Consider the following 25,787-nt stretch of genomic DNA (forward strand, 5'->3'; position numbering starts at 1 on the left):
GACTACATTACGAATCTACATCACAGTACTACGCACCAGTAACCTGCTCTCTGTGTTTCTGGTACGTCTCTGTTGCATGTAACACACGTGCCGTACCTATGGCGATGCCGTCACTTGATCTTGATATCCCCGCCCATTTCTAGTACAAAACGAAAGACAAATGTCCCCAGACTCCCATTCTGAAGTAAGGGAGGCTGGTCACGCGAGACTAGTGCCAACCCACAAGTTCGAGATGTGTTTGTGGTTCAGTTCCTCCCACCCTGTAGGCAACATATGACGTTAAAACATGATGATGTCACAGTCAAGCTGACCTTTGACCTTTTGACCATTATTTTATCCTGTTCGACATTTGTGTGAAAAGGTTATGGCCAAAAACATGTTTTGTGAGGTCACACTGACCTTTGACCACAAAATTGTAATCAGTTTCTTCTTCTGTCCAAGTGGACGTTTGTGCCAAATTTAAAGAAATTCCCTCAAGGTGTTCTTGAGATATCGTGTTCACAACAACGAGACAGACAAGGTCACACTGACCTTGACTTTGACTACTAAGATCTAATCAGGTCATTGTTGAGTCCAAGTGGACGTTCGTGCCAAATTTAAAGAAATTCCCTGGAAGTGTTCTTGAGATATCGTGTTCAAAAGGATGGGACAGACGGACAATCCGGACAAATACTTCCTCTGGTCACAACTAGTCACCGTCATGGTTGTTAAATATGAAGTGTAACTGATCACATGGCAGGTTTCTTGTTGTCCACTTAGTGATGTTAGAGTCACAGTGACCTCTGACCTCTGCCCTGTTTGCAGATGATGTTGATGTGACGTGAGCTCGTAGGTTTCCTGCTTAAAGCATGAAGTCACACTTCAAACAGCTGAAATCAGATTTTTCACAGAACACACCGACAGCTTCACAGAACTGTTTCACTAAAACACAACCTGCACGCAACTGTACTCTCTCCTCACACACACACACACACACACACACACACACACACACTGATTTACAGTCACACACACACACACACACACACACACACACACACACACACACACACTGATTTACTGTGTCTCACACACAGACATACGTGCGTTCATGCCTTAAACACAGAATGCATCAGAGAGCTGTGTTTCTGTGGACAAATGCTTTAGCTACACAGGTGTGGAGACTGTGACGGCTTTATGTTCAGGTCAGCAAACGTCTCCACGGCGCACACTCTGACATGTTACTGTAGCAGCAGCACACGTGTTAATAACTACATTAATGACGGCTGAGCTCCATTTAGCTGCTTCACTGCTTCCACTGTCCTTTTACACTGTGCATGTTGGCTCAGTGTCACACTGTCAGGGCTCACTGGGAGCGGCACAGAATAAATCTGATCCTGTGGCGTGAAAGGGTTAATCACAAGGCCCGACACGCTGAGAATTTAAAAAAGCTGCTCTCAGTTGATGGTTCTCTCCAGCTGCACAAAAATTGTATTTTCAGTGTTGAAGTAATGATAATAGCTGGCAGCATTAGCATTTACATGACAAACGTGACTCCAGGTGTCACCACGTGCTCCCTGGAGGCTTACTGACCATCTCATAGTAAATTTAGCGCTCTGATTAGAGATGAGGAGACTGTGCAGCCTGATCTGAGCTCTCAGTTTGTACTTGGTGATAAAACATGAGGTGGTTACGGGAGGAGAAGCCCTGAGAGCTGACGGAGAGGTGTGCAGATTCTACACTGTTCAGTCTGTCTGACATGAGGCTGCAAACAGAAGCAGCAGGAGATGAACCGCTGTAGTCTGTTCTCTATTAGAGGAGTCTGTCCGGGATCAACTGGATTCTGGGGAATGTATAATGAAGGCAGCCGTGCAGGTGGTGCAAGTTTTTAACATTTATTCTCAGCCGAGGCTAAAGGATTATTTTCACTGCAGGTCATTCTGTCTGGATTAATAGAGTCATCACTTGGTCTATAAAATGACAAAAAAATGAACAAGATTTAACGCCGTGCAGATGTTGACCTCCATGAACAGTGAAAACATGGATGCTTCACACACAGAAGATCTATACAATCAGCACAGTTTCAAGAAATGTCTCCCCTTCTGTTCCTGAGATATGACGTTAAAAAAAACAACTTAATTCAACAATACAATGCAATACAACACCAAAATCTCATAAGTTCATTGTTGAATCCAAGTGGACGTTTGTGCCAAATTTGAAGAAATTCCCCCGCGGCGTTTTTAAGATATTATATCAGTTCATAATTAAGTCCATGTGAACATTTGTGTCAAATTTGACAAAATCCCTGCGAGGTCTTCTTGAGATATTGTGTTTACTAAATGAGACAGACCATCATCATCCTCACTGTAACCTTGTCACATGTCCACGTTTGGTCATGGACTTTCCACGTCCACATATGACGTCCAAGGTACCCTGGGTTTGTTGGTTGTTGACGTTCTGGGACGCCGTGTCAACTTCAGCCTGTTACATGCATTGTCTGTTTTCAAAATACACTTCTGTTTTCACAGGAAATGTACAGTTTGCATACAGTCTCTTTCAAAATAAAAGCACTACGTCGGTGAAACGCCGCAAATTGACGGGACACGAACACTTCTCTCTCAAGTAAAAGTCGGTGGTTGTTAGACCTATCCACCACCCCTCCTGCCCACCCCGCTCAGACTTTCGCCGTCTTAACTTTCGTCCTTGTCGCACCACATTTCCCCCTGATGTTGCTGGGCGCCATTAAGCTGTAACGGCAACTGGCCGCGTATCATGCTGATGTTAAAGGATGTCTTTTTTGTTGGTTTCTGACGCCACAAGTCACTGCCCAAGCACCGGATTTGACAACTTTGGAGTGAGACTGGGCTCAGGTCACAGTGACCTTTTCCATATTTTGGGATATACCCTTGAGGTGTTCTCGAGAGGTCACGTTCACCAAATGCAACGGACAGACATACAGACCGACAGAATGAAAACACAATGCCTGCAGCCACATTCATCATCAGTGCAGAGACATAAAAAGTTTATCCAGGGACAGAAGACGAAAAAAAGAAGACAAAAACCCAAAAATGACAAACGTGTTTTCAGGTATGGAGAAAAAGATAAATGAGCTGCTCTGTCAAAACAAACTTACTGCATCAGTCCTTTCCTAAACATCCGAGTTTAAAATGAGTAAATGACTCTGTGTGTGTGTGTGTGTGTGTGTGTGTGTGTGTGTGTGTGTGTGTGTGTGTGTGTTGGAGGCTTATTTGTGTAGGATTTTAAGCAATTAGGACAGGAAACAGAGGCGCTGTTGCTTTGGCTTCCCTCTGGAATTAAGTTATGCACCGTCAACACACACACAAGAGCAAATTCCCACACTGACCGACAACACGGTCTCAGCTGTGGAACGTCTCACACACACACAAACACACACACACACACACACACACACACACACACAAATACACACAGTTAAAAACACACCCTCAACTTCCTCTTGACCCATTTCCCAAACACAACACACCACCTCTCTGTGTTCGTCCCTCCATCCCTCCATCCCTCCCTCTCTCTGAGCAGACCACTTCTGCCTTGTGTCACCACATCAGACGACACACACACACTCACACACACACACACATACGGTTAATCAGTGTGTTCATGAGGCCAGAGGCATGCTGGGTAAAACCCTTCTCTAAACTGTCTTTATGTAACTCTGCTGCTGTTCAGGGATCTGGAGGGTAACCAGTTACGGAAACTTTCAGGTTGTAAGTCTGTCTGAGGTGACTCCTGACTGTCCAGCCTCCGTATGATAAGATGTACGATAACAACCACGTATCTTTTCAAACTAAAGCTCAATTTGAAATAATGTTCACGTCCTCCACACCACAGCAGTTAAAATTAACTTAAACAAATATGCTCTAACATGCTGTGTGCAGAGAGCGCAGAGGAGGAGAGGAAGAGCGCTGAGCTGCAGCGACTGCACGTGTCTGCTCTATGAGATGTTTCAGGAATATTTAGAGTATTTGTAAAGTAATTAAAAGACTTGACGACTTAAATAAGTAAAAAGAGAAGAATGAGGATGAGGAGAGGAGGAGAGTAAGTTGATTGTGATGGTTATTTACTTTATAGCACAGTGGTTTTCAGACGTTTTTTGTGCCCATGGTCAAAATCTCAAAGCACATCTGTATCTGTGAACAACAGCATCTATGACACGTGTTATCACTCTAATCACCAAATAAGACATATAAGAAAATATAAGAAAATAAGAAGAAAAATCAGTCAGGTAGCTTCATGATTCTGTCTGCTGACAGTTTTATCTCTCTTCTTTCAGTGGCAGGTCGTCTTCTCTGCTGCTTTGTTGTAATTTGCTCCGTACAATAAAGCCATCCATTGTCCCACTCACGGCTTTCTCCTTTTAAATGTTATCATCCCTCACACTGGCTGCCAATCACAGCTTCTGATGTGTCACACATTTATAGTGCCCACGCACAACTAGCGACAAATAGGCTCCACGTGAAGGTTTTTAACTTAAATTAAAGTAAATTAAATCACATTTCTTTAGCAGGAGTTTGCCTCTTTATTAGGAAATGGGTGCACACGTCATACTGATAAAGACGATTACAAATTGTGTTTTCTTTGTTGCTGAATAAATGATAAATGCAGAAAGTGAACGTGGGTGAATGTTGTGAAGATATTTAGACACCTCACATGTCACACAGACATTTCTCCTGCTCATTACTTTGCACAAATGTGCTGAGGCCTCAAGAAACCCTCCGGTGCTGGCAGACAGAAACCTCCCAACAGGACGCACTTTGCATACACACTGTGGGTTTTTTTTTGCACCAGCACTTCATGTGTGCAAACAAAAATAAAAATTGTGGAAGAGATGCCCTTTTATTCCACCTGAGCACCTGCCCATTAAAATGTCTGCAGAGCCCAGAAATCTAGTCCGTGGGCAGTGACTTGCAGCGTCAGAAACCAACGACAAAAGGTGTTTTTATCGTCAGCATGACACACGTCTGGTTGCCGTGATAGTTCAGCAGCACCCAGCGGTGTCAGGGGGGCGAAGGTTGAGGCAGCGAAAGTGCGAGTGGGGTGTGCGAGAGGGTTGCTGGATGGGTACAGCAACCTCCAACTTTCACCCGAGAGAGCAGTGTTTGTGTCTTATTTTTTCCTGAACGCAACCACATGTGTTTGTTGTTGAAGGAAACGTCAATGAGCGGTGTTGTACCGACGTAGTGCTTTTATTTTGAAAGAGACTGTATGCAAACTGTACATTTCCTGTGAAAACAGAAGTGTATTTTGAAAACAGACAATGCATGTAACAGGCTGAAGTTGACACGGCGTCCCAGAACGTCAACAACCAACACACCCAGGGTACCTTGGACGTCATATGTGGACGTGGAAAGTCCATGACCAAAATGTCAATAACGATTCATTAATGGCTAGAAAAGCAGAACATTATGATGTCACAGTGAAGTTGATCTTTGACCTTTTGGATATAAAATGTCATCATTTTATTATTTTATCCTGTGAAGTGTTGTCATAATTATTGTTTATCCTGTATGTTCTTCTTTCTTCTTCTTCTTCTGAGGAAATCATACTTCCCATGCGCGAAAAATCACCAAACTTTGCACAAAGGTCCAGTCTCACGCCAGATTGCCTCAGCTGCAAAAACAGGCCAATAGTCCTGATGGTGGCGCGACAGCAAGTCTCTAAAGTTCAAAACTTTGAAACTTCACAACAAATCAACCATACGTGCTACAGATCTGCAACTTTCATCAAACTGTAGCCCCAATACTGAAGAAACTTTGTACATTTAAACCTATTGCAAATTATGAGTCCATCACTCTGTTTTTTTCAAAAACTGTAAAACTTATTAAACAATTTTTGCTCAATTGACACCAAACTTGCTACAGAGCATCGTCAGACTGTCCTACACTAACGATCCACACAGATTTTTGATTTATCGAAAATTGAGCCTACAGTGCATCAAAATGTTTGACTGTAAACGGTACTGTGAACATATACATGCAAATTCTTGCTAAATACTTTTTCATTGTTCATTAAAAAAAAGACAAAATTTTGGAGTCATGGTAGATGATGTTTGGAAAATATCAGAATTTTATCTCAAAAACTGAATTTTTTTTACAGCATTTTGAATTTCGCTCTAATGTGAACAATTGGAGTCAATGTAAAAATGGCATTTTTAAACATCAGTTTTTCACTTATGGAGCCAATAAATCATTGTTTAAAAACAAATTACCAACATCTCCATGCTGTCTAGATGCAATATATGTATTTTGGGATTTTTGTCTTAATAACTGAATTTTTGACAGCCGTTTGAAATCTGCCTTTACACACTAACAGCTGCTGTCTTGCACACAGGTGACTGGCTTAGTCAGTTTGTGAAGCTACATGTGACATTTCTGTTTGCCAGTTAGCTCAGTGAGACAGAGGATGGTTCTTGGTGTTGAAGGCTGTGAGTTCAAGCCTCAGCTCGTGCAACATTTCCATCTGAGAAATCTACCCAAACTTTTCATGAAGGTCCAGTCTCATGCCAGATGTCCTCAACTGGAAACACAAGACAATAGTCCTGATGGTGGCGCTACAGCAGCCTCTAAAGTTCAAAACTTTGAAAATTCATAACAAATCAACCATATGTGCTACAGCTTTGGAACTTTCACTTTGAAATGTGCTTTTCCATGGCATGGACGGCTGCTGTCTGGCACCCTGATGCTTGGCTTAGTCAGTCTGTGAAGCCACACATGAACTGTCAGTTGCCAATTAGCTCAGTGAGATAGAAGACAGACCTCAGTCTCAGAAGTTGTGAGTTTAAGCCTCAGCTAAGGCAGAACGGACTTCTAATGTGAAAGTCCTATGTTCAGGCATCACGCTATGTGGATTAGAGATTAAAATAATTATGATCCAGGCAGTTTTGCAGAGAGACAAATACTCTTTATCAACACTTTTCCCTGTTATCCCTCGTCTCTTTTCCCTGTTTATTTGGCTTAGCTATCAGTCAATATGCAGAGTCTATCCAACAGCTACTTTCACATTTTAAAAAATGTTTTCATCTTTGTCACCATGGATAATGTTTAGCTTTAAGCTAGATCAGGCCAGTTTGTTCATAATTGCTAGCAGTTAATGTTATTCTTACTTTCTTGTTCTTGAGTTTTTTCTTTCTTTTGTATATTATGAGTTTGATCACATCAGCCACTCATCCACAATTTGAAGGGCATGCCATAATTATATGATGTACCTTCTATGTTGTGATATGCTTTGTTTTAGTGTGTGTGTTGCTCAGAATTGCCTAATTTTGCCTAAAATTGCCCGGCCCTGCCCATTGCTGCACAGCAGCTATAATTACCATATGAATTCTTGAGTTACGGCCAAAACACATGGTGGTCAGTCACGTTCTATATCAGCCCTGTTCACTGGTCACACTGTGTGGTGCAGCACAAACTAACTCGGCCAGTAACCACCGCCTGGTAAATATGTGATTAACATGTTTCACAGAATCACAGCAGTAATTTGTCACATAAATAAAATACTCCCTGTTGAATGTTTGAGGGATGAAAAGGAGAAGAAACGAGGAGGAGGAGAGTAGTGAAGGAGAGATGAAAGGACAGAGGATAACTGAGCTGCAGCAGTTTGTTTAACAGTCTGACAGGAAGTGTTGAATCAGTTCCCTCGGTCCGCTCTGATCGAGGCCACAGAGACCGAGCGGCTCTGACATGAAGTGGAAACTAAACAGATCCATGTTGAAGGAAGAATGTCTTTGTTTACAGAGACATGTTTACAGAGAGCCAGAAGACCTCATGTGAGAGCATTAAGTGGTGTAACTGCTCTTTACCTCCCTGTTCTCCCCTCCGTCCTCCCCTCCGTCCTCCCCTCCGTCCTCCCCCACCTCCTCTCTCTCTATGAAAACTAATTTCTAAGGATTTATGATGCCACATTATCAGGAAACAAGTGCAGTGTTATTCCTTTATTTCCCTGGAGAAGTCTGTCTGAACAGCTACCTGCTCTACATTCACTTTATTCACACATTCATAACGGGGAGAGACCAAACACGTCCTCAGTCCTGCTGTCCACTGAGACGCTGAGACAACTCCATGGACGGACACAGATAAGAGGACAGCTGTTCATTCATTTCACAATCACACTCAAACAGGGCGGCGACAAATGAACACTGATCTGTGATTAACTTTTCAATGAGTCACTGAAATGTCAGAAAACGACCTCGTACAGGTCCCTGAAGCAACGAGCTGACACCTTCAGACTGCTGAACATTTCTCACACAACAGTCCAAAACTTACAAACTTTTTCAATTAGTAATAATTTCAATCAGACAAGCAGCAAATCCTCGAATTCAACAAGCTGGAACTGGCAAATATTTGTCTTTTTTTCTTGATAAATGACTCCGAGGGTCGGTTCAAAGACCAACTTTGTGTTTCTGTCGTCCCACTGCAGAGAAAAAGACCCTAACTGTGGAAGACACCTCCATCATTTGACCGCAGATGAACTTTAAAATATTTTTGGACAAAGAGGACGGTGGTCACTGAGGGGGAATTAAAAAGGGACGTTGGACGTTGATGGACAGCAGTAACAATTACAGCAAACCACAGCAGTGCCAGTGTTTCTATGGGCCGCTGACTATTGTTTTAAGACAGACTTCAAAGGTTGTGAACATGTAAGGAATTCCCTCTGTCGACGACGTGCTCCTGTTCATTGTGCACTCTGTATGAACTGCCCAGATGTGCAGCGTGCACTGAATACAGCCTTAAATGAAGAGGAAAGGTCTGAGGCCCCCGATTCATGTCATCCCACCTCATCTAATCCTCTAAACACACTGACTGACCCGATGAGTTTTTGCCCATGTAAGTTCACTTTTAGCGTTTTGTTTGCCCTCGGGAAAGAGGAGGCTGATAACTGCCTGCTGAATCTAGTTCATCTGTAATGCTTTGTGGGATTCAAGTTACCCAGCCAAAAGAAATTTGTTTTCAGAGCATATCCTTTAAAACTCGGTCTTATTCAGCATTTAAAATGTCTACATTTCACAGCTAAAATCATTTAATTTCTAAGGACTGGTCACAATCAGTGGATTTCCTTTCAGGGACAAAGTAAATCTTTCACATCGAATTCAGATTTGATGAACTCAGACACGTAAATCTATTCTGTTGACCAAGTCGAACCACTTTAACAATGGTGACCTTTAGTAACAACAGAGAGTCAGAGAGTCCAACCTGCAGGAAGGTGTCTGAGGTTGTGCCCAAACATTCACTCATTCACTCCTCCCTACTCACTATGTAGGGAGCTGTATGTGGAGGACTGTACAGTGAGCTCATCTGCTCAAACAGACACTCACTGACTCTATATTTGTGATAAAAACATGAAATTATACTGAGCGTATTTTCCCAGAATTAATATATAACGTGACAAAGTACTGTGTGTGTTTGTGTTGTGATGCTGCTCTGCTCACGTTCAACATATTGATAATAGGCTCGTTGGAGATGAACTGCGCCTCGCCTGGAAAGTAGACGAGAGCAGGCGGCCGCAGCGGGGGGCGGTGACAAAAAGCTGCGGTGAAGTCGGACAGTTTCCCGACAGTTTCCAGCAGCCTTCAGTCCGTACAGGAAGTCACAGACACACTAACATCCTGTCTGGAATGATGTCAGTTCATTGAAAAAGTGATCAGACCCATATATCAGTTTGTTTTCACCATCAGTCACACAACATGTTTTCTGTTCACAGAATAAACCTTCACATCAGACAAATACAATCTTAATCTCTAGAATTCAACAAAAATGAGTAGTTTATCTGAAACGTCATCTTGTTGAGTCGACATCTGAACCAATCAGCTGTTAGATCAGGTGAGAGCCAGGCGGTGCAGTCGGTGGAGACCAACTGCAGCGCCTGGCTCTAAAAACTGCAGCCACCTCGCTCTCGCGGCTTTATTGCCGTCCACTTTTGTAATACGTCAGAGCAAGTCGGGATGAAGTTGGACACAAAACTAACCGGCATGCATTGTGCGCCGATCGCTGGTGATCGAATCTGCGCAGGACTGGCTCATCTCGAACGAACCTAGTGTCAGACAGGAGCACAGAGAGCAGCAGATATCAACTGGTCCTACTGATGATGTCATTTCCTGTTGAACCTTTGTTGTGTTGAAGTTTGTTTCACCGTCAGTTGAGAGCTAGCAGTGACCTATCTCACTAACATTAGCTAGCATTATTAGCCCTGCTCTGAACAGTAGCTGTCAGAGAAGATCAGATTTATTTTATCTCCTCAGGATCGACGACGACACGTTAAACTGACTGTTTGTTACAGGACAAAGTTAAACATGTACAGCAGGTTGTAATCCAGCTGCTCTCTCTCCCCTCATCCGTCTGTTCCCTCGGCGCAATGCATGATGGGATATAGTGCTCGGTGAGTGACCGTTGGTTGTACGCTACTTTTCATGGTGCATTGTGGGATACTTTTAATCCACTGTAATTCCCACTATACAATCAGACAGCACTACAAAATGGTGAACTCACTGTTAAACTTCATTTAACCTCCTCTGTCTGAGGATAAACTGGTTTACACACAGGGATGAGACGGGAGTCGACGGTGCAAAAATGGTTTGACAGTCAACAGTAGTCGACTGGTAATTAGCTGACACAAAGAGTTTTTCCCCACTTCAATAATAAACCAAACAGGAAACAAAATGCAGGTAAACGATCCTGTACTGAACAGAAAGAGAGCTGTTGCTACTGACCAGTATCAGCAAGTTCCTAGCTAGCTAGCTGTTAGCTCAACGGACCTCCAACAGTGTTAATTCGCCCTGGAAAAGAGTCTCTACGTCACCAGGCCTCTGCAGCACTGCCTGTTTATGGTGAAGATGCACATTTGACTTTGGCTGTGCCACTTTCTGCTGTGATTTTAATGGCCTTAAAGTGATTCACTGATTATCAAAATTGTTGCAAATTTATTTATTGTCAATCCGCGGCACAAGAATAATTCCAGGATTTTAGCTGTTAGCTTGAGCTAACACGACGTGGGAAAAAAGTTGATTGTATCACTCTTTTAAAAAACATTTAAAAAGCAAATCAAAATTTTAATCTTGAGTCACGTCCCTGTGTGATCGGGGTCGGGTACCGAGCGCTAACTAAATCATGCTGCTGACACTGAGCACTGCTTCATGTTAAATCAGTCGGTGCCAAAATGGCGCCTGCTCCTCTCTGACTCCATCCAGCAGGCTGGACGATAATGAACTGGTGAGTCTCTCCCAAAGATCAGGAGCCTCGTTTATAAAACAGTGTGTAGCATCCATCCTAAAAATATACGTGCAAAAGCCAAAAATGGTTTGCCCCAAAAAATATTCAACCATTTCTGCAATCAGGCTCCACTTCGCCGTCTGCGTCACCAATTTTCTGTGACAAGTGCTCGTCTGTTTTAATAGATCACGACTTGACCGTGAGAAGTGTTGTACGCCTCTTTCAGGCCTCATTTTGAGTGTATGCGACGTATATGAAGGAGACACCAGATCTCTGCTCATCATCAGCAGCAGAATGAAGCAAAGTAATTCAGCGACTCCCAGTCTGATGAAACCAGAGGGTGTGTGGAACTGGGCCGACGCTGTGGACTGAATTTATGACTTTTCCATGGCGGTCCATCACTTAGTCGGAGAGCTGCAGTGACTTCAGTGAATAAAAATGTTCTTTGCTGTCAAACACGTTAAATAATGTCTCAAAGTATGACTCAGAGAATTTTCCTAATTTTCTTGTCAAACATCTCAAATTTTAACAGCATTCACACGATTCCTAGAAAAGCATGAGGGAGAGGCTCGACAGGCTTAACTCCTGCACTCAGAGCAAAAACAAAAATAAAGAATTTCTCCTCGGGGATGAATGACTGGCTCTGTGTTCTGTCCTCAACTGCCCCAACAAAAAGATTTCTCCATCACTGCCTGAAGGCCTCTGCACACCAAGTCTGTATGTGACACACAGAAATCTTGCTCACTTTATTTTCAGATGTGCAACAATTTTGGACGATCCATAAGTGTATCTGTGTTTTTGTATGCATTACGTAATAACCAGAGGATCTGCAGTTCCATCCCCGGCTCCTGGGCCAAGACACTGAACCCCAAATTGCTCCTGATGGCTGTTCCATCGCTGTGTGTAGCAGGTGGCACAATGTATGGCAGCCTCGGCCACCAGTGTGTGAATTGGTGAATGTGACTTGTGATGTAAAAGCACTCAAGTGGTTGGAAGATGAGAAAGGAGTGATACAGGTGCAGTCCATTTACCATTAATAAAGTATCTATCTATCTGCAGTGGCCTTGAGGCTGCAATTAGCACCACATGAAAAGAAGCAGCCTCTTCATTCTCTCAGAGGGGTGGAGGTGTTCAGGGTCCAGTGACAGACACAGCAGGGCCGTCCAGCAAATAAATTAAGGTGCCATTAACTTCTGCAGTGATGCAATACGTCATCTAGCTCCACTACCGCGTACTAACAAGTTGGCAAATGACATACTACTGGAAGCTAACTTGCTGCGAGGCATTTCATCCTCTCACCTCTACTGATATCAGACAGAATCATCAACTCTGTTTCCATCTTCAGTCTGACATACTCAGATTACTATGGGGGAGGAGCATTGGATTTTCCCCAACCAACCACGAGAGACCAACGTATCCGCCTGAATCTAACGTCACTTTAACTCAAATACTAATGTGTAGCTGCGACCTGTTGTGCCGGGGTTTTCAGAGAGGAGCGGAGTAAAGTAAAACAAACTGTGGAGTCAGGAGACATTGAGAAGACAACCTCGAGAGCAGCGTCTATCTTGTCTGTAGCCCTCGCTATTATCATAATTACTCCCCATTGGTTCTGGCACACTGCTTGACAACAGCCTCACTCATATACTGCAAAAATAAATTACAGTAGATGCACCGTGAAATAACAGTGACATGCGGGCAGAGAGATTACTATATGCAGACTGTGAAACCCACCTACAGTCATTCTGGAATCTAATATATTGTAATATCCTCTTAAGTACATTACAGCAGCAGGGTTGTCCCTTGTCTCTGGTCTTGTTTGTGATACTCATGACAGGATCTCGAGGTGCAGCCACGTGGAAGAAGGGGTCCAATTTGGGGACCTCAGAACTGCGTCTCTGCTCTATGCATCTCTGGGGCGGTTTGAGTGTGACGTGGTCAGGATGAGAGTCAACACCTCCAGATCTGAGGTCATGGTTCTCTGCTGGAGAACGGTGGATTGCTCCCTCTGGGTTGGGAGAGAGTTACTGCCTCAAGAGAAGGAGGTCAAGTATCTCAGGGTCTTGTTCACAGTGAGGGCAGAATGGAGCGTGAGATGGATCAGTGGATTGGTGTGGCGTCTGCAGTGATGCAGAATGTATGCTGGTTCAGAGGGAGCTGAGCCGGAAGGCCTGGTCCATCTCTGTCTCAACCCTCACCTATAATCATGAGCTCTGGGTAGTGACTGAAAGAATGAGGTCACAGATTAGGGGTGGGCGATATATATCGTTAACTATAACATCATCATTGTTGTTTTAACGATGTGCCAATTTACGTTATCGAGTATGCAAATGACTTCACAAAAACAACTGAAAACACACGTTGAAACCAGGTTGAAACCCCACACATTCACTGAACAAGAATTACGGAATTTGCGTGCAGCAGCATGCTGCAGTACGCCCAGGTGGTCACATGATCTCTCACTGGCACCTTCCCGGCAGGTCAGCCTGCTGCTAGACAAACATTAGCGAGACAACATGGCAACACCGCCCACGGATGCTCCAGCAGCTTCGGAAGACGTGGGTCAACTGTAGTGATAGGTCCCAGCCTGTAAGGTGGGAACTAAGGTGATGCTGTATTGTGTTGCAGGGGAACAATTAAAGGGTTGCTCAAGTACCTGAAGCCTGCGTGGTTCATGAGTGGTTTACGGTTATACCAATAAATAACTGAACATGGTGTCAGAAGTAAAGTCCGACGTGAGCGACAGTACTAGTGACTTAGTCTGCATATAGCGACACGCAAAAGTGTCTAGTTTTAGGGAAAGTTTGCAGCACTGGAAGACCGTCTACGGAGCTACCTAGCCTAGCCACAGTTAGCTGAACGAAGCGGCAACATGGCAAAGTTTCAAGTCTCCCCGCCGGAAAAGTTCACCTTCAAGGCTGAAGACTGGCCTAAATGGATTAAACGCTTCAACAGATTCCGCACTGCTTCTGGATTGGAGACGCAAGCAGAAGAGAATCACAGGAATGTGATCTTTGAGACAGTAAAGTTTAATCAGCGGCATCAAGAAACGGGCGAGACGGCCGACAGTTTCATTTCGGCGCTGCACTGCCTGGCGGGGCTCTACATGATGAGATGGTGAGGGACAGGCTTGTGGTGAGCCTGCGGGACAAACACCTATCTGAACAGTTGCAAATGGACCCGGAATTGAGGCTACAAAAGGCCGTCACCAGAGTCAAACAGAGCGAGCAGGTCAAAAAGCAGCAAGAAATGTTAAGAACATTGTGTCCATTAATATCATCCATGAGAAACAATTAATGAGCTATAACTCAGGCTGTTAAAAACACATCTTTAAAAGAATATCGTTTAATTATCGTTATCGTCAAAATCCCCCACAATATCAAGATATTATTTTTTGTCCATATCACACACCCCTATCACAGATACAAGCGTGTGAAATGAGTTTCCTCTGTAGGGTGTCTGGGCTCTGAGCCTTAGAGATAGGGGGAGGAGCTCGGAGTAGAGCCGCTGCTCCTTCATTTTGAGGTGGTTCAACATCTGATCAGGATCCTCCTGGTCCAGCTGGTAGGAGGCCCCGGGGCAGACCCAGAACACACTGGAGGGATTATAGATCTCATCTGGTCTGGGAACACCTCGGGATGGATGGATGGATGGATGGATGGAATTACAGTAGCTGCACCATAACATTACAGTAACATGCTGGTGTCTCTGCTGCTATTTCATGGTGTACACACTTCCAGCGTGGCTAAAAATCATCAAGTCCCATCATCCATCTTCTTAAAATCTCAATCTGTCATGGATCTGCCCGCTAACTACATAATAACCCTCATTTAGTGGAAATTAAACGGTGAAATCACAGCTGATGACGGTTGTCGTATCAATTACACAACAGTGTAAGCAGCCACACGGTCACAGGGTAAAATATCAGCAGATTCATTTGGATTTTCCTTAATCGCAGACGTCTATTTTTAGGGGTGAAATAATCCCTCACACCTCACACTCCTTCTCTCCCCACAGAGCTTAATCGAGCAGAAATGCAATACAAAAAATAATATTCCCAAACACACAATCGAACTCTGGTGAACAGACTCCGGCGGCAGCAGCAGCAGCAGCAGCAGCTGAACTTCTCTCTCTCTGCTACAGAAAATGAAATGCCAAGCCCGGCTAAGGACATAATGAAAAAGCTATTATCAGCATGAGCTTTCATCAGCACTGCATTCAACCATGTTCAATACAAACTGATTCTCTCATCTCATGCTGTAGCCCTCTGAATGCTGGGATATAATAAAGGAGGCGAGATAAGAGACAGAGATCACTTTTTTTCTCCCGCTGAAGAAGAAGTGCATCAGCACATTTACAGACGGGGACGAGTTCTTGGGAGCGACACACACGATCACATTCGCCACCGCAAAGGCCAACGTAATCAACCTGTCATTGTACGAACCTGATACATTCAAATCATTAGACGAGTCTGTACGTACGTATAGACACACTTTCTTTACCTCCGTCCATTCATCTGTCAGCCTCCTCCTGCTGGGCCCTGTCTAATTCTTGATGTATTTATTCTCCATGCATCTGTCACCTCCGGCATCGCTCTGTCTGAATTCACATACAGTCGCTTCATGCATCATTCAATGATAATCTAAATTATATATATTCGATACAATATTCAGACTATATCCAGTATATATTAAGGAGTAATGAGGTGCTTGAAGTCAGGTCTGTCATGTATGCGCTGTGCGTCACACTGAAACACAGTCTGAGATTTAATGTGACTCTCAGTAAATATTTTGTGTTAGACATCATCTCTCTGAAGCTCTGGAGCTCCAGCTAACGGTGCAGAGAAATATAATCCACACCAAATAACTGAGTGTTTCAAAGGACCTACAAGATCATTTACAGTATTTTAAGCTGATTAAAACTTTTGTCTAAAGCCTAGTTCACATCACACGATTTTCACCGTGATTTTGACGTCACAGAGGATCTTGAGAGCCACCTTGGGTCGGAGGTGAGTCGGCAGATAATCTGCCACGACGAGTCCTCATGTGTGAACAAGCCTACGAGCAAGTCGCCCCCTCGTCTGTGACTGGGACTGGATATCTGCCATGCTAGAAAACTGGAGAAGTGTGACACGACTGACAAAGAGCATCAGCCAATGAGAGGCGGGATACGTCCCACATCAGCACGCAGGAGGAGGGAAGAAATGTGAGTAGGATGAGCCGCAGGGTTGCCAGGTCTGCTTATTAGCTGCGACTTTGGGCTTGTTTCTAAACGTCACCTTCCTCTATATATATCCGTCACTTCTTTTGGGCTTGTTTCCATAGCCCCGGTTGCTTATTTCTCTCCCAAGACCTGGCAACACTGACAAGCCGGCAAGCAACAACAACAATGGCGGCGTCCACAGGATCACGGGGAGCACGTTGTGTTTGGACCCAGGCCCTGGAGGCAGATCTGAATCAACATCGATCTGGTCTTCGTTCGGAGCTTCAAAGTTTGACGTTCCAAATGGCATAAATGACATGAACCTTTTTGTTTTCTAAATATAATATATAATATATATATAATATAAACATAAGTCCAAAAATGCATATAGCTTAAAAAACACCTCATACTATGTTATTGAGTGGCATTCTCGGAACCCATCGGCTGTATTTGGCGTCTGACTTACGGCAGACGGTGATACAGCCGATGGGGACAGACCCCCGATTTTTTGGCATTCCGGTTTGATTTGGGCGGAGAAGGAGAATTTCCGTTTCCGACTTCCAGTTATATATAAGTAAATATGCTGAACCATTGCGATGGATTCAGAGTTTGCAGTGACGCCAATTATGTTCCGCCTCTTTAGTTCACCGCACAGAGCGTTTAACCTGGCAACAACTGCAGCCGGCTCAAACGTGATTGGTCAATATCACTTGGACTACAAACAGCCTACAACCGGAAACCAGGGCTCTTCCGCTCTTCTTCCGGAGGCAAGATCTCCGGGGTTTGCCTACAGACTCTACATTCACTAATTGAGTGTGTTTACGTGGACAGTTTAATTCCCTTTTCATTCGGAATGAAAGTTCATTCCTATTAAAAATGAACTTGTAAACACCTAATTCAGAATGAAAACGGCCAATGTGATTGAAAATTCAATCCGATGTAAGGGGCTGGAATATTCCGTTTCTAATTCCGAATGAAAGAATTTCTCACACTTGTATACACTCATTCCTCTTTAAGTTCATTCCGGTCTTTCTGCGCATGCTCGTTTCCTTGCCCTTCTGGCGCCATGACGTATATAGCACACACGTGACAAGATGGCAGCTTCTAAAAGCACGGTCTTCTACCTCCCTTCTTCGACCTTCTACCTCCCTTCTCCTCCTCAACAGACGAAGCATTAGCAGAACAAGGTTGTTGTCGTACTGCTGCTTCGAGAATATAAGCAAAACAAGCCTGAAAAAGGCACTAAGAACGGCGTCGTCAAGCATCTTGTTATCCGGAGCGAGGACTACAGTGTTTTCTTCCGGTAAACGTAAACACGTAACATCCGCCCCGCCCCCTATCCAATCAGAAACCTTCCCTGCCACAAACCTTGCGCGGACCTGAATAAAGGCGATTAAACTGATCTCCGTGTAAACCCTCATTTGGAATGAATATTTCTCATGTAAACTACCTGGAAAGACTTTAATTCAGAATGATTTCATTCAGATTTATTTCATTCCAATGAGAAGCCATCATGTAACCGCACCCAGTGAGTCGTGTCAGATTACAGTTCTAAGGTGACGCATTGTTTCTGTGACATTCTCACCACGGGACCAATGTTGGCCAAATAACAGTGAGTCATATTTTACTTTGAAAAGAGAAACGATGAGGACTCACCTTCAGGCTAACAGCATCACAGACACAAACCCAGAAACTCGCCTGACGAGATGTTCATCAAAAAGTCTCTTTCCAAAAAAGTCTGTCGATGTAGGTATTGATGTAGTTTTCACAGTTTTCTGTAATTATTTTGTTGAGTTATCAGAACTAATAAAAATAATTACTTAAACTTCAAAATAAGATCCCAGTTGTAATGAAACATAATAATTATTGATATATAGAAAGGCCTCTGTCGGCTGTCTGCGGCTGAAGACTTTAATCAATTCAGAATATTTTGGATTTCACATCAGTCTAACCAGGAACGGTGTCGTTCATCTGTCTCTGCTGGACGCAGCACGAACACCACTGCTTTCTTTTGACAGTCAGTCAGTCTCAGAGAAACACAATCACTCCTGCAGGGAAAATTTGGAGCTCAGAGGAAAGTGAGAACGCTTTTGGTTAAATGAGGCCTGTGCAAACATGAAGCTCTGCGGTGGAATAATGACGGGATATTAGAGGTTTTAAAACATCAGGTGGATGTGCAGAGACTGGAGCTGCATCTCAGGGTTGGAACAGGTTTGGTTTTATGGAGGATTGTTGTGTTTTTAGTTTTGGTGTTTGGGGTGTGATAATTCATTTGTGGTCGTCCTCATGCACAAAAGCTTCATCACTGATTATTTGTTGTTGCTCAGCTGCTTCAGTCCAGTTCAGTGTGTTTATTTAACCCTTTATGTCAATGCTCATGACAGCAGCAATTATTAAAAAGTAAGTCAAAATGTTTATTTGAATATTTTCTGGTTTCTTTCCTCCTCTGTGACAGTAAACTGAATATATTTGGATTGTGGACGTTTCAAAGACCAAACAGATAATCAAAAGGGGGTCCCACCTGGTACCAGCAAGGTGTCCCTAATAAAGTGGCCAGTGAGTGTAGATGTCAAAATATTACACATACACTGCACATCTTTTCATTTGTTTTATTCTGGAGAGTAAAAAGTATATGTTTGGTTTCAGCTGCTGCCCACCCATGTATCTATATATGTAAATATTTTAACCCTTTCCACAGTGGGTATCCGACGCAGCGCAAAAGCAGCTTCTGTGTACAGTGATGTTAAATCACTCTCTCTCAGTGGAGTCTTGCTCTGAAGACATCAATATAATGACTTCAATTTCCAGTTGGAAATCACAGTCTGATATTAAAGCTGTGGAAATACTCTCAGTACAGTGTACACTAAATGATATTGATTTTCCTCAGCTGGGGCTTTTTTAAAGGTGACTAAACTACATTTTGTTGCTGACCCGTCCACAGCAGTACATTGCTGAGCTTCCATGTTGGACTCCAGCCTGCTGACTGACATGTACTGAAGGTAACACACTGACTCTGGATCAGTACCTCATACGATCCCACTTCAAAAACTCTGAACTGTCCCTTTAATAATTACTGTCATAATGCCAGCGTGTGACAACAGCTCCAGCGTCCCACTAATTCTCTGCAGATCATAACAAACGTAGGAGGAAAAAGCTCCTGTGCAGGTGATGATTTGAGAAGCTCTCGAGTCGCGTTCAGTCTTCCTGTAAATCTGCAATAATTCAGTTTGAGTCTTGTCTGTGTGCTGGACCAAATAATCCGTCCACAGCAGTGTGCGTGTTCACAGATGACGCCTTAAAGCTGTGACACTCTGTCTGGATCTTTAAAATGGGAGAGAGTGTTCTGGAGCAGCGGAGGAACTGTTGTTACACGTGTTGACAGTAATACTGTCAGTCGTCTCTCGTGTGTTGAGTGTGCGAGTGGAGTTCACATTTTTGGAGCCAGCCTTCACAGCTGCAGCTCCCCTCTGAGACACACAAACACCCACATGGACACACAAAGATGCAAACACACTCCACTTCCTCCTGCAAAATAAACCTCAGTTTTCCTGCAACACCTCCCACAGGAAGGTGGGAGAAGCTCAGTGTGTGTGTGTGTGTGTGTGTGTGTGTGTGTGAGTGCACTGAGATTTAAGACGTGTTTGTCAAAACTTTGTCTCAGAAAATATGAAACTACTTATGTAGGTACGTACAGTACACGCTGGATGGATGGAAAATAACATTTAAACTCATGTATGATAAAAATGGACTTCACAGAACGTCACATTCTGACAGTGCTGACTGAATCATAGGCTATGACATTCGTCCATTGACGTCAATATGCAAGACCAGGACCTCATCAGCGTGCACCACCCGTCTGCACCGCTGTAGAGGTCAGAGAAAAATGAAAAAATAAATGAAGCCCTTCTACAGCGGCATTTATGTGTTGAAGAAGAGGAGGAGAATGTGGACGCGGTCCTGGGCGGGAAAAGAGGCCAGTTTTGCAACGAGAGCTCAAAGTGTATTTATTAGCATCTACTAGCATTTAGCATCGTGGCACTGATCAGTGCATCATTTCATGCTGCATTTCTATTGGTTGGTCAGTAGACGTAGGTGGTGACAGCAGCCACACTGTCAGAATTTGATCACAGACCGTGACAACGACCATCCTTGAACCTCTCTGACTGTGTGACGTAGGACCACCGCGTTAGAGCCACGGCAAAGATATCGCCACGTTTCTTTCATGAAGGTCAGCTTTTTGTGTCGGTGTCTGACACTGGAAGTCAATGACCACACGCTGGTATTCAACAACTTCTAAGTGAGACCGGGTTGGCTTCGCTGACACATGTCATGTGACATAACATCAGTGACAACCGGACTTTCTTTAAGGCAAACATGATGTTTTCTCTAAACCTAGACTCACAAGTCAGTCTTTAGACGCTTTGCTTAACTAAAGACTGATGACTTTCTCCCTGATTTTGTGTTTAGATGGGCGGATACAATTTCAGAGTTTAAAAAAACTCCCTACGTTGCAGAACCAATAGTAAATCTGCAGGGCGGTCCTTCGGTGGCTCGCTGAACTCTTGTGCTCGTAAACATAGTCCCACTAGAAACACGTGCAGCGGTACAAAATGGCTCAGCCGTGCTCGCAGAAAACGCCGTCAAAGTTCAGTGGATGTTTGTCGCGTTTGCGGCGACACATTCTCACCAACTAAAAGAAACAAACATAATCTTTTACAAGGCCATGACTCATCCGTCCGGCCGGACTATAACGTTAGAGGGAATCGCCTTGTTGTTTACAAATACTTCGGGTAGAAAACCAGCAGAGCTTTTAGCTATATATATATATATATATATATATATATATAGCCTATATATCACATTTTTCACATCACTGTATCACCGTTTAGACTAATCCGATGTTTGTAAAGTCTATAAACACAATGATTGAACAAACATTACTATTTCTGTGTGCACGTTTAGCTGGGCTAACCGTCCGTGAAAAAAATATCTTTTCCAGCGGATATCTTAGTTACAACATGATTGAGCTAGCAAAGCAGTTTTGTGTTGCTATGTGTGGTATTTATTCAGTTTTGGGAAATCACGATGTCTAGAAAGCATCAGTGGCTGCAGCTGACAGGGACAGCTAACAGCAGCAGCAAAGCTAACATGAGGACGTCATCTGTTAAAAGCCTCCCGTTGTCGGATACGACATGAAACTACTCCAGTTAGCTCAATCATGTTGTAACTAAGACATCCGCTGGAAAAACTATTTTCTTCACGGATGAGCACACGTTTGATAAAATGGAGTTTAATCTCTCGGCATCCATTTTCAAGCTCTCTGTGTGTTTGTTTCCTTGCGGACGAGAAAAGGGGGAGCGCACATTTCCGAGGAGGCGTGTCCTTTTCAAAAATGCAAGAGGCGTTGCTTTGTTGCCGGCCGTTTTCGCTGGTGTGTTAAACACACTTTAGAAAGGAGTGTCCCCAGACTATCAGAAGGCGGAGATCTCTGATTGTCTGGTGGCGAGACTACTCTAAACCTAACCACATTCTTCTGTTTCCTAAACCGCAGGAAGTCAACCTGAAATCAAAGGCTTTTTCTAATTCTAAGGTCTAACTTTATTTTGAAAAAGACATTTAACAAGCACAAACTTCACATTTCCTCTGAAAACTGAAGTGTATTTTGAAAACAGACATTGCATGTAGCAGGCAAACTGCCACGCCTTCTCTGAACATCCAAAACTGATGTTGACGGGGTTCAAGAGCCCTGGGTCTTTTCGAGACCAAGGTGGCAAAGGCCTGTGATTTTCAGCCTTCTCTGATTATATTTACCCTTTACAGCAGGCACATCCTGACAGCTGAGAATATTACTGTCAGGTATTGTCCCCCCTCTGTTAAATATGAAAGGAGGCTGAAAATCACAGGACATGTCTGTTCTGATGAGTCAGCGGCCCTGAAATGTGTGTTTCTCTTCTATAATACACATTCTACATCTTGGAGGCGACGTCTTTTGTCTTCCTTCGCCTTTCAAACGGGGCAGAGCTCCGTGGGAAACAGTAGGAGAGACACAGCCCGAGGGGGAACCAGGATGTGACACAACACCGGAGGGAGAGGCAGGTCTGTGGAGCTGTGCGCCAGATGAAAAAACAAGCACGTAGCATTGAATGCGCGCCGCTACGGCGTCGCTTTGGGTTGTGAGCGCAAAAGACGCTACATCTGAACGCCCCCATGCACACACACACACACATGCTTTAACCAAGGCAGCGGCCAAAATCACCCATGCGGCCCGCCTTTGTCTTAGATAGGCAGGGAAAACCCTGAGATGTCATCTATGGTCAGCTGAGGATACTGATTTCAATAATGTTTTAATGACCTAACATGGGTAGACAGCTGATGGGACAGCAGCCCAACATCACATAGTGGATAGAGACCAGGCTTCAGGAGGAAGCAGTTCTGTGGCTGATGGGTATTTTACCTTCATGGTGCTGTTAAGGTGATAGTTTAATACGCAAATACTAACAAACATCCATTAAAACCAACCACGTTGGAACATTTTAGAATAATTTAACCTCAAGAACAGAACCAACATTTGACAAAATGATCTGATAATAAAGTTAAGGGTGACTTTAAAGCTTTCCCAGTTCTCTTTTAAACCTTTTTATCCGCCTGCCTCTGTGACTGGTTGAGTCCAAAAACTGAGAAATTCCCTCAGTCTCATTCATGAGAATGAGACAGCCAAGGTCACAATGACCTTGACCTCTGACCAGCAAAAACTAATCAGTTCATGTTGAGTCCAAGTGAGTGTTTGTACTTGAAGAAATTCCCTCATGTGTTCTTGAGATTCACAAGGAACAGACGTACGGACGAACAGCAAAACAAGTTATCATTACTGTTCAGCCCTGATTTAAATAAAGAGCTGTCTGATGTGAGAAGTCGATGTTAAATCTAACCAGACCTTCAGCATCAGGATTTAATCCTCAGCCCAAACTGTGACTGGAGCCCCACCAGTACAAAGTAAACCTGCTGACTGGACACTTCCCAGTTCAAACAGTTCACTGCAGGAAACAGCAGACACACACAGTAACACTGTTTACACTGTTAAATATTAATATTCAGCCGGCAATTGTTCTGAAGGCGGTTTGTGATAAACATCAACACAGTTCAATAAAAGCTTTATTATTATTACGGCAGAACTACTTCCTGTATCAGTGGAATTATCAGACTCTCCTTCCTGTTTGCTCTTTATCAGCCAGACAGCCTCCCATGCGTTTATACACACACACACACACACACACAGACACACACAAAGCAGAGAAGTACAGTGTGTGTGTGTGTGTGTGTTATGAGGCCAAATAATTAGGAAACAGTTCTGCGATGTTATGTGTTGACACAGCAGCTCCAGTTTAATGAACTGGTTTTATGGGAATTTTATATGACGCAGCCTATAGGAAGAGAAGCAGGACGAGTTTAACAATAAAACAACACACCATACAAACGGCCCCGCGAGGCTCAGATCCTCATTACACCACAGAAAACTGACCAGAGGGAAGTTGTTGTTGTTGGATGGACTCAGATGCACATTTAAGGGACAATATGATATTAAATAAGCTGAATAATAATTGTTTAAATTTGTGCAGTTTGTTGTGTATTAAGCTTTAATCTGTGATGATCTCTGCACGATGGTTTCATCATCACACAAGGTAACTGACTAACATCAGAGGAAAACAACTTATTCTTCAGTCCAAGTGGACGTTTGTGCCAAATTTAAAGAAATTCACTTAAAGTGTTCTTGAAATATCGTGTTTACAAGAATGAGATGGAATCTAAAATCACTAAAATCTAATCAGTTCATCTTTGAGTCCAAGTGGACGTTTGTGCCAAATGTTTTTAAATTTCCCCATGGCATTCTTGAGATATCGTATTCACAGGAATGGGACGGACAGACAGACGGATGAACAACCCAAAAATATAATACTTCCAGCGACAGCTGTCACCAACATGGAGGCATAAAAATACTCCAAAAAAATGCTTTGAAAATGAGAGCGTAAATAGAGAGTTGTTGACTAGAGATGATACGCCGTCTCATAGTGGTCACTTCCTGTCAACCACCAGCTTTTTACAACCTTACAGAATGGAGTGTTGACAGCAGCCGTCTGTTTCACCTCGTCTCGTCATCAATGTTTGGTCTGAAGTGGACTTTAGAAAATCAAGATCTGAGAGGAGAGTACTGACCACTCACCTGTTCAGTGTTGAGGTCAGTTGAACTCTGATGACATGAACCTCCTCTGTCTCCTCTCCTGAAACAAAACACAGAAGACACATTCATTATTTATCGGTCTGGTTCCATTCAGCTTCACCATAAATAAGAAATCCTTCAAACTTTATTTAAACTTCCTCTTCACAGCGACCCTGCAGTAACCAGCCAAAGGTTTACATCTCCAACTTTATTAACAGTGATGCAGAACACAGACACACATTCAGAGTGTGAACATTAAAACATGACTGCTGGCTGTAAATGAGATCTGAGCTTCACTCGGAGGATCCTCCCGTGAGGTTTGGCGAGCGTTGCATCAGCCCGAGCGGTCAATTAGAGTTAAAACACGGAAATCTGGAGCCACGAGGTACAAACCGCCGTCTGAAGGTTCGTTATGCAGAGAAACAGCTCAAATCTGAGGAGACGTATAGGAAGTGAACTTTAGAGGAGACAACGCCCACACACACACCGTCTCTGCTTCAAAGTAGGACACACACACACACACTCACACAGATGCTAATTACAGTTAATGGAGGAAACACTCAACTTTTCTTGTGACTCAATCAGTGGTCCATGTAATCTGGACCAAACTAATCAACCTCCTCCACCACCAGTCATCATCCATGAGTCAGAAGGGTTCAACTCCACAGGCTGGAGGAAGGTCGGCCTCAGATTAACACCGCTCACTGTAACACTGATTCAACCTGCTTCATGGTCTAAATCCAGCTTCCTCACATGTAGGACCATTATACATTCATTAAACTGTGCACCTTAGATCCAACAGCAAACACAGCGGGTAAGTATCTGATCAAGGACCTGATGTGACACGTCTGGTTCATGTCTTCCATCAGCAACACACAGCGTACAGAAAACGGATGGACTGTAAGTAGGGCTGCTGCTGCTGCATGAGATTTACATTACAATAACTGTCTCAGAAAATATTACGGTAGACATGGTCCCTAAAATAATACCAGGATATTTCAGGGTATTTTTGACGATATGACAGATTAGTAAAAAATATTTTAGTATTAATTTAAGAAGAAAAAATCACAACAAATCAGTGATCTAGTTTCACAGTTTGCTTCAAATATTCAGTAAAAACTAAAATGATCTCTCGTTTCTTTAGTTTGTGAACA

At 43.5% G+C, this 25,787-nt stretch overlaps 2 protein-coding genes across 3 annotated transcripts in view; one reads left to right on the top strand and one right to left on the bottom strand.

Moving 5' to 3' along the window:
- LOC117249267 (plexin-B2-like) overlaps positions 1-25,787 on the bottom strand; it is a 266,340-nt gene that overhangs the window by 159,428 nt on the left and 81,125 nt on the right. For both annotated transcript variants that reach the window (XM_033614805.2, XM_033614804.2), the window contains exon 2: positions 24,637-24,694. The gene's annotated coding sequence lies outside the window, so the exon portion shown is untranslated. The remainder of the gene's footprint in view (positions 1-24,636; positions 24,695-25,787) is intronic.
- ncaph2 (non-SMC condensin II complex, subunit H2) overlaps positions 1-25,787 on the top strand; it is a 302,512-nt gene that overhangs the window by 138,933 nt on the left and 137,792 nt on the right. The gene's annotated exons all lie outside the window — the stretch shown is intronic.

Source organism: Epinephelus lanceolatus, chromosome 23 (assembly GCF_041903045.1).
Source record: "Epinephelus lanceolatus isolate andai-2023 chromosome 23, ASM4190304v1, whole genome shotgun sequence".
NCBI classification, from domain to species: domain Eukaryota; kingdom Metazoa; phylum Chordata; class Actinopteri; order Perciformes; family Serranidae; genus Epinephelus; species Epinephelus lanceolatus.